The sequence below is a fragment of the Petaurus breviceps genome, unplaced genomic scaffold (genome assembly GCF_028583685.1).
Source record: "Petaurus breviceps papuanus isolate PSGF00001 unplaced genomic scaffold, PetGlider_PUasm1.0 90823, whole genome shotgun sequence".
Classification (NCBI taxonomy): domain Eukaryota; kingdom Metazoa; phylum Chordata; class Mammalia; order Diprotodontia; family Petauridae; genus Petaurus; species Petaurus breviceps.
The window spans coordinates 9,695,249-9,701,251 of NW_027187352.1; positions in this window are offsets into that span (position 1 = coordinate 9,695,249).

Genomic DNA, 6,003 nt, shown 5'->3' on the forward strand with positions numbered 1-6,003 from the left:
CCATCCATCCATCCATCCATCCATCCATCCATCCATCCATCCATCCGTCTGTCTGCCTATCCATCCATTTTTCTGTCCATCTATTTATCTATTCAGTCAACCAGTCATCTGCCCATTCACCCAGACCACTAACCTTTATCAAGCACCTACCAGAAGAGGAGCAAAGAAAGACCCTGGATCCTACCTTCCCATGTTGTGCTCAATTTTCTCTCCAGTTCTTGTTCCCTATATCACAAGAGCAGGACATCAGTGTTTCTTTTTACATATATTTTAAACAGTAGCATGATGAGACTTTGAAAGAGAAGGTCAATATTATTAATACAATAGAACCATAGAGTTGTTAGCACTGAAAGGGACTTTAGAGACCATCTAATTCAATTCTTGAGGGTGTGGGAGATTATGGAAATGTGCTCCGGAAATACAGCTTCTTATTCTGTCACCATAACCATCTCCAACCCCATCCCCATCCCCATCTCCATCCCCATCCCCATCCCCATCTCCATCCCCATCCCCATCCCCATCCCCATCCCCATCCCCATCCCCATGTCCATCCCCATGCCCATGCCCATTCCCATCCCCATCCCCGTGCCCATGCCCATCCCCATGCCCATGACCATCCCCATCCCCATCATCATAGATAGCACTTCAAATTTACAAAGTGCATTCCAATTATCATCTTATTTGATCCTCACAATAGCTCTGTGAGGCAGGTGCTATTATCACCCTCATTTTATAGATGCAGAAACTTGTCAGGTTTAGTCCTGCCCCAGATTCTGAGCTAGATTTTTCCCTCAAAAGAGGTGGAATATAATGATTGCTAGTCCAATCACTCACCAGTTTAGCATCAAGGAAGCCTTGTTGATAAACCCACACTGATCCAGTCTCCAGATCCTTTCCCCCATCATGCTTGAGTTCCTTGCCTCAGTTTCCTGGCTGCCTTGTCTTTTCTCACTTGACCTCTCATGGTTGAGAGGTTAAATGACTTACCTGTGGTCACAGACTGAATAAGTGGCTAAAGCAGAATTTGAACTCAGCTCTTGCCGACTCCAAGTCCAGCACTCCATCCACTGTGCCCCCAGTTGCCCTCTATTTAGAGCTGCATGGGTCCAGTTTTGTCTAACCCCTTCATTTTACAAATGAGATCACTAAAGTCTAAAGAAGGGTGAATGACTTGCCTAAAGTCACACTTTAGTGTAGCAGAGTAATGAAAAGACATAACCCCTGCTTTTAAGTAGAGGGTGGTAAGATGTACAATTAGTTAGCCAACAAGTATTTATTAAGCTCCTACTGTGTGCCAGGCACTGTGCTTTTAAACACTAGGGATCTAATGAAAGGTACCACAAATGCAATAGAAATTAGAATATAAATGGACAGCAAGAATATAAAGTGCTATGAGTTAAGATGAGGGAGGTATCATTCACTGGTGGGGAAATCAGGGGAGGCTTCTTGAAGGAGTGGCATTTGAGCTGACAGAAGTCCAGTCCCCTGCTCAAGGGGAAAATAAGGGTCCTTGAAGAATCAGTAGGATGTCAGGTAATGACAGAGAAGAAGTGTAGGAGTGCTGGGAAGGGCATTTTAGGAACAGGGAACTTGATTAGCAATAAGAAGTGGAGAATGGGAGATGTTTAGGGGACAGTGATTAGTCCACTTTGGCACAAAACATATATGTTGAGGAATAGCAAAAAATAAGATGAGAAAACGTCATATGCCAATTATGCTAGATCGGTGAGGACTTTGGATGTCAAAGTAAAGAGTTTGGGGTTCACTTAGTAGATAAAAGGGAGCCTTTGAAGGGGTTAAGAACATTAGAGTGACTTGGTCAGAGTGCATTAGGAATATTAGTCTGGCAGAGGGTCAGTGTTTTGGAACAGGCAGAGACAGGATGTTAGTTAGGTCCCTATCTCTGTATCCCTCTGACCTTCAAATCTGAGGTGATCGTTCCCACCCTGGAGGTTTAGCCCTGCTCTAGATTTTAGCCTCGATTTTGTCCCTTGCAGAGGGTGGACCATGATGATTGTTAGGCTAACAGCTCACTCACTAGCTTAGCATCAAGGCAGCTTTCTTGCTAACTCCACACTGATCCTTCCATCCAGTCCCTGCATCTTTTCCCCCATTGTGCTTGAGCTCTTGCCTCAGTTTCTTGGCTACCTTGTCTTTTCTCACTTCTAATCCTTCCAAGGACTGCAGTCCTCTCCCGGACTCCAAGTCTTCACCATTTGCACTGCTCCTTGACACCTTGTTCACCTGCTTGGACCCACGACACCTTAGCTTGGCCTCTGGAATGTACCTGTTTCATCCCCTGGCCATACTCTCTTCTCCTGGACCTTCAACCATCACCATAAAATGCTGCCTGGCTTTTCACTCATAATCTCTACTACCAGTACAACTCTTCCTGGTCTCTGTCTTTACAAATGCTCAATCTAGCCTATCCCTGACACAATTTTAGACTCAGTTATTATAACTCTAACCTAGAAGGGACTTTATTTTATGGTGAAGGAAACTACAGAGAAAGCAAATAACATGCCCAGGGTCACATAGGTAGCAAATGGCAGAATCAAGATCCAAATCTATATTTTCTTGCTATAAATTGTTTTTTTTTCTTCGATAGCAAAATTGTTTTTCTGTTGCCTCCACATCTGAGCTGGACATTATTAATTAATATATCACATAATAAATCGAGGATGCATCAGTAATGTTTGTAAAGGTTTCTGGGAATGTTTGTTTTTATTCAGTTATTTCAGGTATGTCCAACTCTTCGTGACACCATTTGGGATTTTCTTGGCAAAGATCCTAGAGTGGTGTGCCATTTCCTTTTCCATCTCATTTAACAGATGAGGAAACGGAGGCAAACAAGGTTAAGTGACTTGTCCAGGGTCTTACAGTTCATCAGTATTGTACATCAATTTCATGAGGGCTTGCTTGCCTGAGTTCTGGATAATGAATGATGCTCTCATGCTTTCCCAGTCACTAATGGAGTAAAGCAAGGATGTGTGCTTGCTCCCATGAATGATGTTTTCAGCAATGTTGTCAGAGGCTTTCAATGAGGACAAACATCAAGGTCAGCGACCACACTGATAGTAAATTATTTAACCTGAAAAGGACACAAGGCTGCAAGCCAAGTCCAAAGTCGAAAAATCTACGTGATTTTTTGTTCACAAATGATTGTGCACCCAATGCAGCCTCTGAAGCTGAGATGCAACAAAGTATGGACTGATTCTCTACTGCTTGTGCAAACTTTGGCCTAACAATTAACATCGACAAACACAGGCTCTCAACCAACCAGCACCGCACCATCCATATGTGGAATCACTGGTTACAGCAAATGGAGACGTTTTGAATGCTGTGGATAAGTTTCACTTATCTTGGTAGTGTCCTTTCCAGGGATGTGCTCATTGATAATGAGGTTGAAGCACCCATTGCCGGAGCTAGTTCCGTATTTGGGAGGCTCAGAAGGAAAAGCGTGAGAGAGAAGAGGTATCAGACTGACTGCCAGACTGAAGGTCTGCAGAGCTGTTGGGCTGACCTCCTTGTTGTATGCCTGTGAAACCTGGACAGTCTGTCGGCACCAAGCCAGGAAACGGAATCCCTTCCCTTTGTATTGTTTCAGGAAGATTCCGAGGATCACCTGGTAAGTTAAGATACCAGACACTGAGGTCCTTGTTCAAGCTGAACTGCCAAGCATTCACACTGGACTGGAGAGACTCCAGTGGGTTGGTGATGTTGTTTGAATGTGAAATGTACATGGTGGTCAGAAGAAGTAATACATGGACATTCTCAAAGTCTCTCTGAAGAACTTTGGAATCCGTTGCATGACATAGGAGACACTGGCAAAGAAAGGACCGCCCAGCATGGTGTACCTGCATCAAAGAAGGCTCATGCTCTATGAGTGAAGCAGACTTACAGTAGCTCAAAAGAAACACGAGATGCACAAATTTAGAGACATCTCCACTGTAAACATTCATATGGATTATTTGTCCCTGACCTGTGGTAGAGCCTTCCAAGTTTGTATTGTTGATCAGCCACAGTTGGACACAATCCATTGACTCCAACAGAGTGACGTCATTTAGGTCCTCTTAGAGAACGAAGGACAACAATCACCCAAGCAGTCTGAGGCCAGACCTGAACTCAGGAAGATGAATCTTCTCGACTCTAGGTTCTGCCTCTCTCCACTGTGCTACCTGAGAATGTCCCAGTTATTTTTAATTGTTCTCCTTTTACTTGTGAGAGCCACCAGATACTGATTTATTTGGATTTTTTTAACTTATAAGAAATACAGGTGCTCTGAGGATAAGAATCATTAACTTGAAGGTTGATGTACATTCTTAATGATGCAGAAGGTTTGGGAGGGAAGCATCTAGATTAAGAACTTCTGGTTTTTCTCTTACTGGGTACTTAATTAACTGAACCACATTGCTTGGTCCCATCTGCTTGGCTCCAGAGGACAGAACTAGAAACAATGGGACAAGTATACTGGTTGTTTGGGAGATAAGTTTGCTTCAGGTCTGAGCTTGGTCTGAAGAGGCTGGTTGAGTCCTTATTAAGGATATTATGGAACGATGTCATGTTCGATGTCTCTTACAACACAGTAATATTCCATTACATTCATATAACCCAGATCATTCAGTTATTCCCCATTTGCTGGGCATATAGCACAAAAAGTGTTGCTATAAATATTTTGATTTATATGGACCCTTTCAAATGAGGTGTTATATATATATGTGTGTGTGTTTATGTATATATATATATTATATATAAGTGCTTTGCTAACCTTAACAGATTGTATACATACTAGCTATTATTTTTGTTATTTTTTTGACATTGACCTAGCAGAGTAATCTTTTGAGTTCAAGAGTAGGAACATTTTAGTCACTTCATTTGCATAATTCCAAATTGATTTCCAGATTTGTTGTACAATTCCTAGCTCTACCAACAATTGCAGCTTCCATACAGTTCAGAAATGTTTGGCCTTGAGTCAAATTTAATAAGATAAAATCGAACAGGGAAAATTCTTATACTTAGGTTCCAAAGTCAATTTAAGTATGAGATGGAGATGAAATTGGCTAGCAGCAGGTCATTTGAGGAAAAATCTGAGGGTTTTAGTGCACTGCAAGCTCAATATATGTCAACATTGTGATTTGGCAGCTGGAATAACCCCAGAAAACTTGAAGGCTATATTAAGGTGCTATATTGGTTCTTGTTTAGTAACCAGGACTAGGGAAACCCCACTCTCCCACTGTCTTCTGCCTTAATCAGCTCTTGTCTGGAGTGCAGTGTTCAGTTGTTGGGTGCCAAACTTTAGGAAGAATATTGATAAATTGGAGAGAACTCTGGAGGAGAGTAATTAAGATATGGGAAGGGTTTTGAGACCATGGCTTCTGAGGAAGGAATCAGGGTTATTTAGTATGGAGAAGAGAAGACAATGGGATAAGCATGATAGTTCTCTTCCAGTTTTTGAAGGGCTGTCAGTAAAAGAGGGATTCGATTCATTCTGCTTGGCCCCAGTGGTCAGAATAAGGAAGGATGGTGAAAACAGGTAGCTTTAGGCTTGAAGTCTGGAAAAACTTCCTGATGATGAAAGATATCCCAAAGGGGAATAGGCTGCTTCAGGAGGTAGTGAGTTCCCTCTCAATGGAAGAATTCCAGCAAAAGCTATATCACTGCTTCTCAGGGATGTTGTAGAAATTCTCATTTGGTGATGGCTTCGACCAGATGGCCCCTCTATGATTCTGATAAGCCTGTGAGGTAGGTGACTGGTAATGTTATTGTCCTTATTTGGCAGGTGAGGGAAATGGTAGTAACTAAATCACTTGTCCATAGTCTGATAGCTGATGAGTATTAGAGCCAGGATCCTTTAAGATTCAAAATGGCAGAGTAAAAAGAGTGCTGTCTACAGTAACAGCGATATTGTTTTAAGAATGACTTTGAGGGACTAAGACATTTTGATTTTTATAAATACACAAGCTAAAAAATAAAGGACAAATGAAGAAAGATGCTATCTGTATC